At 39.6% G+C, this 10,231-nt stretch overlaps 1 long non-coding RNA gene across 2 annotated transcripts in view; it reads left to right on the top strand.

The window, feature by feature from the left end:
* Positions 1 to 1,354: 1,354 nt before the first annotated feature.
* Positions 1,355 to 10,231, top strand: part of LOC141493993 (uncharacterized) — a 45,491-nt gene continuing 36,614 nt past the window's right edge. The window contains exons 1-2 of one of the 2 annotated variants that reach the window (XR_012470372.1): positions 1,355 to 1,653; positions 6,824 to 6,982. This is a non-coding gene — a long non-coding RNA (uncharacterized LOC141493993). Of the gene's footprint in view, positions 1,654 to 6,817; positions 6,983 to 10,231 lie in introns of both variants that reach the window. The other variant, XR_012470373.1, reaches the window with a different exon arrangement.

The following is a 10,231-nucleotide window of genomic DNA, read 5'->3' as shown; positions in this document are numbered from 1 at the left end:
GCTTCTAGTTTCTTTTTTTTTATAAGCAATTTTATCACAAACAGCACTGACCAGTTAATTAACCAAGTGTATCCAACAATTTTGTAATTTTGTAATTTTAGCCAAGAGGTGTGGCCGAGCTAACAATCACATTCTTCTCTTTGGAATTATTCAGAGGCCTCTTGTCCACCTAATGTACACTTCGCTTCCAGAGGAAGCAAAGCTCCTTCACACTCTTCAGTCTGCCAGGGAGCTGTATGCTCCTTCTCAGTTGAGGTATGTGTAAGGGTTAAAGTTGTTACAAGGAATTTTAAAGGGGAAGGTTCTCTTTCCCCTTCTGTGTTCCTAGTAGTGAGAGGGAAAGCTTTGTTTTGGGTTCAAGGAATGTCCTTTTGTACTCCACCTCTCATCCCCTTCTCCCCAACACTCCCCTCCTTTCTTACCCACAGTGAATTCCTAACTATCACCACAAACTATAGCCCTCACTTCCCAAAATCCCTCCCCCCGCCCAGGGTTGTCCTGGTACTAGTCCACAGCAACCCCATAACTGTCCCTTGGCTATGTTCTCTCACCACCTCTTAATATGCAGAAATTAATTAAAAGCTAGGGCCTGGCAAAAGGGGACCATTTCTGTGCTTTAGGTAGAAGTCTTTTTTTTTTGTATTTTTTTTTGTTTAATACTTGCATTGCTTCTATAGCGTAATTATAGCAATATTTAAAATTCACTTCTCATTACAAATATTTGTCAAGGTTTATTTCAGAAACAGTTTTCCTACTTCTTTATACATGCACTCAGACACACTATAAAAACTCATTCAAAAGAAGTCTTTGAAAAAGGGAAAAGTCAAGCTTGGAATCAGAAGACTCATCTTCCTGAACTCAAATCCAGCCTCAGATGTTTACTAGTTGTGTAACGCTGGACAATTCACTTAACCCTGTTGGTCTCAGTTTCCTCATCTGTAAAATGAGCTGGAGAAGGAAATGGCAAACCACTGCAGTATCTTTGCAAGAAAATCTCAGATGGGGTCATGAGGAATCAGACACAATGGAACAACAACTTGTGTTCTGAGTGTTACGTTGTTTTTTGGCTAGTTGGCCGAGGGAAGACATTCCTTCTTTCCACAGAAACATAGTCATAGGTGGACTGATTGTTAGCTCTCCAGTGCTGGCAGCAGGGAATAACATACACATATGTGCAAGAAGAAGCCTACATGAGGTAATTTTGGTAAACACAAGCCACATGTTTACAGTGGACTTTAGAGTATCAGGAACTGTCCACAGATTCCAACCCACCTCATTCCAGAGTCTTGAACTATTCTAAGGATTCTGTTATATCCTTCCTGGTTACTCTGGCAACTAACACTGCTAATGACATGATGCAGAGGCCAGGAAAATGACTTGAGGTGTCATTGCCCCATATTTGCCATTATTGCTACTGGAGATATTTTCTAGTCTGATGGATACTGGCTCCTTCTGAATCCTTAGAAGGTCTCAGTCTGAGTTTTGTTCACAAAATTGGACAAGTTTTGTTGTAGGAATTCCTTGTTCCTGCACTTTAGAGGCCCTCAAGAACTGAGAGTTTGGGATATCTGTTGAGGTACTAGAGGAATGTGATTGTGTTTCTTAATCACTGCTTGTCACAAAGAGAGTAACAGAAGACTCTCTCAAGAGAAGGTAGGCTGAATTTACAACTTAACTCCTCTCTGCCCTTTCTTTTAGGCAGACAGAGTTGAGGAAGTAGATGAAGTTCTAAAAAGTAAGGTACCTCTTAGTCCAGGGATGGGGAACCTTTTTTCTGCCAAGCACCACTTGGATATTTATAACACAATTTGTGGGTCTTATAAAATTAACTACTTTAAAAATTAGACAACTTTATTTTAGTCAAACATTTTATTAATTCACCTCTAAAAAGCTCCTAGATCTATTGAATTTAGAGTCCTTCCTATAGTTGCTGTGATAGTGGCAGACCAAATGATTTCTCAGGCCTTATGCATCCCTCAGATCAGACATTCCCTGAATCTAACCTAGTCCCAGAACAAAGCTTTCCCTCTCACTACAAGAAAGACAGCTAGTAAAGAAAGCTGATGAAAGATTAGAATTGCATGAAGTTAACTTGACACACAGGGCTTGAACCTGAAGGTCAGAGAAATGAAACAATTGGTTTCTATATGAAGGGATAGAGATACCCTGATTAACTTATGAAAATAATTACACTAATGCCCAGAAAAGAGAATATCTCTTTACATTTGCTCAGGTGGGTTTTCTGGCCTTGGAGGCTAAACATCTGTCCATATCATCTACCACAGCTAAGGCATAGGTCCAATGTGCTACTTTAAAGGGGAAAGGCACTATTTTGTGGGTTTACCATAATACTAATGTACCTTCCTTGGAGGAGTCCTGAAAGGGATCTACCCAACTAGATAAGGAAGTCAAGACAGTGTTCCTGAAAGGAGCTCCAAGAACCTCTATGCCATCCTTCTTCCTATGATGGCATCCACTGAAACCATGCAGTCCCTGTTAGACACCAAAGTGAGCCTGAGTGTCCAGTATTTGCCTTTCAAGGGAATGAAGATCACAAAGGAGAGGTAAGGGAATACTAATAATAGAGAGAACACTGATCGGGGCCATGTCCAAAACTGATCATGGCAAAAGGCACAACAGAGTCAGAGGACAAAAGGATCAGCATCTGACAGCATCTGGCAAGTTACCATATATTAGAGAACAAGGGATTTGGGCTTTTCTAACTGGGAAGTTTCAAGCCATAGTCTTCAAAGAAATTCAGGGCCTTATAAAGGTAGTACATGGAAAAGGACAGAGATGTTCCAACATTTGTCAGAGGTTCCAGACCTCTTACAAAGTCCTCAAAAAATTCCATAGGAGCCTGCCACCACTTAAGGGCACTAGGAGCCCTCAGGAGAATCACTTGTTTATGAAACTTATAGTGCTGTGGGACACTGGAAACCAGTAGTATTGGAGTATGCTGCTGAACACTGAATTTCAGGTCAACCTAGTCCCAGGCCATCCTGATATTCAACAGAGCCCCACTAACACCATAAAGGGAATGATAGGTGCCACTACTGAAGACATTCAGATCACTGCAGATCTCATTGTGGGAGAAATTAGAGCATAGCTCTCTTCGGAATCATAATTTTTGACTATTCCATCTTCATTCCCATAACTGGCATGGATGTTCTAAAACATCAGTTGTCCACTTGGACCAAACTTAAGCTATTAGCACTGATCATAGGTAAGATCAAGTGGGAGCCAGTGTCTTTACCCCTCCCCATGGAAATTGCTAACACCCCCACCATATAAACTTAGGCAAGGTGGCTAAGTGGATAGAGACTTTGGAGTCAGGAGGACAAGAGTTCAAATCTGGCCTCAGACACTTGACACTAACTAGTTGTGCGATCTTGGGCACATCACTTAACCCTGATCACCCTGCATCCAAGGTCATCTCCAGTCATCCTGATCCATATCTGCCATTGGACCCAGATGGTTCTGGAGGATAAAGTGAGGCTGGTGACTTAGCACAGCACCATTTTGCTTAAATTAAATTTATGTGCTTGTCATGGCATCACCTTCCTAATGTCATGATCTTCTTTGATAAAGAATGTCTGCATTTCTTTATAAAGAATTTACTTCCTAAAGATGTGATATCCTCAAGGTCTCCCCTTTCAACTCACCAATATGATTTGTCCAGAAAACAAGCAAAGATGAATAGAGACTATGAACTATAGGAATTTGAATAAAGTTGTTCCTCTAATTAAAGCCCTACTATACAATATTATAAAGGTGAGAGAGGACATTCAATCCTCTAGCTGCTCTTGGTTTGCAGTATTTGACTTAGCTAGTACATTTCAATCTTCAGAGTCCCAACTCTAAATTGCTTTAACATTTGAGGAGACACAATATATTTTCACCAGGCTATGCATGGGATATTTGAATAGCCCCACCATTGCCATGGATTGTGGAACTTGGAGGGCATCCTGGTAACAGAGAGATTCATAGATGACACTACAAGGTCAGAAATTCTACTCCTGCTTCCATCCAAACCTACCTTATAGCTACAGTGAGACATCTGACTGGTCATGGTTGTACAATAACTCCCCATAAAATACAAGGTCCCTCACAGTACATGAAATTCTTAGGGTACATGTGGACCCATAAGGTCAGGGACATTCCTACATTGGTCTGAGAGAAACTACACCACAAAGCCACCACTGATGGGGATCACAACATTCAGTAGGCAGATTTGGATTTTGGAGACAAAATTTTTCCCACCCCACAGTCATACTTGCTCCCACCTTTCTGTTCATACCAAAGTTCTCCACTTATCAATGGGATTCAGAACAACACAAAGCTCTAAGTATAATTAAGTATTGCCCTTAGTACCACCAGATGATGACTTCTACAACCACTTCTATGGAGGTGTAGAATCTGTGGACTCATCATAGTGACAAGAAATTGTCAATAGGATTCTGGAGCAAGAAACTCCAGATATTGCTATGGCATTAATCCCTGAGAGACAGGTGCTGGTTGTCCACTGGGCTCTGATGTCCACAGAACCCCTTAATGGGTACTGCAACTCCTATGAACTGAATTACCTATATTGCCCTAGGTTGGAGAAAACACTTTGTTAAAATGGAAATAATCTTTGTAGGATAAAATTTAATTGGGTTCCTAGTAATTGTACATGAACAAGTGGCACAAACCCCATTAGGGCCACTTGTTTTTGGAGACACACAACATCTCCCATTGATCCCTTCACTAAGTGGGACCCATGGTGGAATCAACTGGCAGGTGTTGATAGGCTTGGTTCACATATGGCAGTGCCTCTTGCAACTAACTCCTTGAGGGTTGATGGCAAAGGACATTGATCTAGAAGGCAGACCTGAAGGGTGTTCACCTGACTACAGGGACTTTCTCTATATATAATCTATACTGAATCCTAGGCTGTTACTAATGGATTTGCAGTCTGGTCTGGCAAGTGCCAAGATATCTGGCAGATCCATGGCCAATTGTTAGGGGAAAGCTGAACATTGGAAGTACCTTGCAGAATATGTACAAATCTATCCATCTGGGTCAGTCATGTCTCCACCCAAATAGGAAGGGGTACAGAATAAATAACTCATGTGATTGACAATCCTACATGAACAAAAACTCAGATTGCCCCCATTATTGCACAGGACATAACCCCTATGGAAAGAGGACTTGTGAAATGTTCACATGAACGCTCTTGATATCTAGGGACTGCTGGTCTTACACACTAAGAAGATGAGGTGTGACAGCTTTCACAACATCCACTAACCAGGTCACTAAGGAATGCAAGAGAATATTGCATTCTGCCTCTGAAAACATGGTAGCATTGTTAAGGCAGGCACCTGATCAAATTTGGCAGGTGGACTTTATAGGACCTTTGCCCTTTCAAGTTGGAGCTATTAAATATGCCCTCACCACAGTAGACATTTGGAGAGAGGCGAGATTTAGTGAAGTGGATAGAGTTCTGGGCTTGAAGTCAGGAAGACTCATCTTCCTAATTTCAAATCTCATCTCTGACATTTAATAGCTGTATGACCCTGGATGAGTCACTTAACCCTGTTTCTCTAAGTTCCTTACCTGTAAAAAAATGAGCTGGAGAAGGAAATGAGAAACCACTCCATTTTCTTTGTCAAGAAAACCCTAGAATAAGGTCACAAAGAGTCAGATATGACTGAAATAACTGAACAACAAAAATAATAGACATTCATATGGGACTTTTGCTGATTCACTCATGTAGGAGCCCCACAATCAACAATATCACAACTTGATTGTCAAAGGAAATTCTTGTTCCTTTTGTCTCTCCCATAGCATCCATAGTAGCCTGGGCATGCACTTTATAGCCAGGACCATAAACAGAGGACATTGCTATTTTATGATCTTTCCAATTGCTTGCAGGGCCAGGTTAGTGAACTTATTGAAAAGCAAAATGGATTCCTAGAAAATCTTCCTGATCAAGTTTCTAGGGGGAAACAAGACCCCAAGGGGTACAAAAGTCTTCAGCATTCTGCACACTGAACAACTCCTCGCTGCTCCATGGCTTTTTTAGTCACCAGTACAACACTTACAACCCATCTCCTTTTTCTTGCCTCATTCTACAAGGGCTGAACTCAAATGACACCCCAAGGAAACTATCACCTTTAAGATGATAGAGTGTAAAGAAAGATGAATCAGTATGAGTGGCAGACAAGGGAGCCATGAAATCCTGTAACCATAGAGGAAAGGGAAACACCCGTAATACTAGTGCCACCAGACTTACCATAACAGGTGGTCTAATGAGGGCAGCCCTGAGCAATGATGGCATGCTTCTCTGACCCCTCTCTTCCATGTAACTGTCAATCACAGTGGGAGCAAGGTGGTGAAGAGGGACTGAATAAGCCAATCAGATCAAGAAAGCCCTTCACCCAACAACACCAAGGTGATGGTCTCAGCTCCAACCAAGGGCACTAAGTTTGTATCAGAAGGAAATAAGAACATGTACTCTAACCTTAAAGAAGTCAGTAAAAGCTGCATGGACAGTGTCAAAGAAACTACTCCACTTGGTGATGCAGGGCATTTGTGGACTCACAACTTTGATCATGTTACTTGCAGTCCACTCTCAACTGCTGGACTCATGACCTAAGGGGTAATAACTCTTCATAATGATAGCCCCTAAACCCTCTCTGCCCTGTTCACAGGTCTGAGAGGTCCTCACCACCTCCAAACTGGGCTTCTCCAGCCATCACCTCTTTAATACCTTATTTGCCTGCAGTTCCAGCTAGAAAGGAACTGATTGACTTTCTTCTTTTTCTCTTTGGAGGAGCAGAAAGAACAGAAGGAGATACAGAAGCAGGAGCAGGAGCAGAGGGTGCAGGAGCAGGAGCAGAAGGTGCAAGAGCAGGAACAGGAGACGAAGGAACAAGATGTGCAACTTCAGGAAGTACAGCAGCAAGAGGTGCAACAATATGAGTCCAATGAATAACAGGTACAGCAACTTGGGGTACAGCAGTGAAGCTCACTGAGTAGTCAAGTGGGAAATTCCTCAAGAGGATGCCCAGCAACCTCAGAAACCTTAACCAATGCAGCAGTTCCCCAAGTGCAGGGACAAGGGACCAGACAGAACTGACCAATCGCTAAGGGACCAACCTCCAAATACTGCTAAATATAGCCCTCACAACTGTGTCCATTCCTCTCATCATCTCAAATTTGGGGACATGGAGACAGTCAATGATACCCATTAGGTCCATTCTACCTAAACTGAATACCTTAACCAGGTATTCAGCAATAGGTCATAAATTCTTCTTTCCATAGATCTGACAAGTAAACAATTCCCTAGAAATTGGCTTATGGTATCACACATTATTTTTAAATCATGTACCCATTTTGACCTTATCTTGATAGAGGTATGAGATGTTAGTCTATGCCTAGTTTCTACTATGCTGCTTTCCTAGCAGTTTTAGTCGAATAATGAGGTCTTATCCCAGAAACTGGAGCCTTTGAGTTTATCAAATAGTAGATTGTTATAGTTATTTGCTACATATTTTATGTAACTTATCTTTTCCACTGTTCTATCTCCCTATTTCTTAGTCAGTACCAAAGTTTTGAAAATTGGCACTTCATAATATAGCTTTGGATCTGGTATGGCTAGACCACCTTCCTTTGTATTTTTTTCCATTAATTCTCTTGATATTCTTGACCTTTGGTTCTTCCAGATAAATTTTGTTATTATTTTTCTAGTTTATAAAATAATTTTAATAGTTTGATTGATTTGGCACTGAATAAGTAGATTAAATTAGTTGAAATTGTAGTTTTAAATTATATTACCTTTGCCTATCCATTAGCAACAGATATTTTTCTGATTGTTTAGACCTGATTTTGTGTAGAGTGTTTTGAAATTAGATTCATATAGTACCTGGATTTGTCTTGGCAGGTAGACTCCCAAATATTTTATGTTGTCTACATTTTTTCTGAATCAAATTTGCTGCTGGGCTTTGTTGGTATTGTATACAAATACTGATATATATGTGGGTTTTTTTTATATCCTTCAACTTTGCTATAGTCAATTATTTCAAGTTTTTTAGTGTATTTTCTAAGTAGGCCATCAAATCATCTGCAAAGAGCAATAGCTTTGTTTACCCATTACTTATTCTAATTTCCTCATAATTTTCTTATTGTTATAGCTATCATTTCTAGCACAATATTGAATAATAGTGGTGATAACAGGCATCCTTGTTTCACTCCTGATCTTATTGGGAAGGCTTCTAGTTTATCCCTGTTACATATAGGTCTTTGCTGATGGTTTTAGATAGAAACTGCTTAGCATTTTAAGGAAAAATCCATGTCTTTCTATGTTTTTTTAAGGTAATGGGGTTAAGTGGCTTGCCCAAGGCCACACAGCTAGGTAATTCTTAAGTGTCTGAGGTTGGATTTGAACTCAGGTACTTCTGACTCCAGGGTTGGTGCTCTATCCACTGTGCCACCTAGTTGCCCCCTCTTTCTATGTTTTTAATAAGAATGGGTGCTGTATTTTGTCAAAAGTTTTTCCAACATCTATTGAGATAATCATATAATTTCTATTAGTTTTATTATTTATATGTTCAATTTTTATTTAGAAATACAATAAAAACATGCACAGTATCAAACAGTTAAAACACAAACCAGAATATATTACCAGTAAGGTGACAACAATTCAGCTGGGTGAATTTCCATAATATCTTGTGTAAAAAAAATCAGTTGGCATTTCATATGAATCACATATAGAACCTGGAATAAAATGATTCAATTAAAAAATAAACAATAGCATTAATAGTCAACTTTTTAATAGTACTTAACATTTATCAAGCACTTCACAATCATTACTTAATTTTGATCCTCACAATAACCCTGAGAAATGGGTATCATTTTTTTTCTTTACAGACTAGGAAACTGAAATAAACATAAGATAACTTGTTTGAGCATACACAACTAAAAAAATCTCTGAGACTGCAGTGTAACTCGGGTTTCCCTGATTCATGTAGTTTTCCAGTATTTTTTTTTTTGGCATTTGTTGCCATAATTAATTGCCATTGCTCATTCAGTCATAATCAGAGTTGTCCATGGGATTTTCTTTTTTTTAAAGATTTTCTTTATTTTGTTTTACAATTTTCCCTCCATTATTGCCTCTCTCCCCTCCCCCACCCCCACAGAAGGTATTCTGTTAGTCTTTATATTGGTTCCATGTTATACATTGATCTCAGTTGAATGTGATGACAGAGAAATCATATCCTTAAGGAAGAAAAATAAAAGTATGAGATAGACCAAAGACTATTACCTTCAAATTAGGGGAAAAAACTGTTATCTTTGGTCTTTGTTCAAAGTCCGCAATTCTTTCTCTGGATACAGATGGTATTCTCCATTGCAGATAGCCCAAAATTGTGGTTGTTGCAGTGATGGAATGAGCAAGTCCATCAAGGTTGATCATCACTCCCATGTTGCTGTTAGGGTGTACAATGTTTTTCTGGTTCTGCTCATCCCACTGAACATCAGTTCATGCAAATGCCTCCAGGCTTCCCTGAATTTCCATCCCTCCTGGTTTCTAATAGAACAATAGTGTTCCATGACATCCATATACCACAGTTTGCTAAGCCATTCCCCAACTGAAGGGCATTCACTTAATTTCCAATTTTTTGCCACCACAAACAGGGCTGTTATAAATATATTTGTACAAGTGATGGTTTCACCCTTTTTCATCATCTCTTCAGGATACAGACCCAGTAGTGGTATTGTTGGATCAAAGAGTATGCACATTTTTGTTACCCTTCCAGCATAATCCCAAATGTTTCTACAGAAAGGTTGGATGAGTTCACAGCTCCACCAAAAATGTATTAGTGTCCCAGATTTCCCACATCCCTTCCAACATTGGTCATTGTCCTTTCTGGTCCTATTGGCCAGTCTGAGAGGTGTGAGGTGGTATCTCAGAGATGCTTTAATTTGAATTTCTCTAATAAGTAATGATTTGGAGCAATTTTTCATATGACTATGGATTGCTTTGATTTCCTCAGCTGTAAATTGCCTTTGCATATACTTTGACAATTTGTCAATTGGGGAATGGTTTGTTTTTTTGAAAATTTGACTCAGTTCTCTGTATATTTTAGAAATGAGTCCTTTGTCAGAAATACTAGCTGCAAAAATTGTTTCCCAATTTACTACATTTCTTTTTATCTTGGTTGCAGTGGTTTTGTCTGTGCAAAAGCTT

Source organism: Macrotis lagotis, chromosome 7, assembly GCF_037893015.1.
Source record: "Macrotis lagotis isolate mMagLag1 chromosome 7, bilby.v1.9.chrom.fasta, whole genome shotgun sequence".
NCBI lineage: Eukaryota > Metazoa > Chordata > Mammalia > Peramelemorphia > Peramelidae > Macrotis > Macrotis lagotis.
Note: the sequence above shows the minus strand (reverse complement) of the source record. Positions and strands in the feature narration are given on the sequence as shown.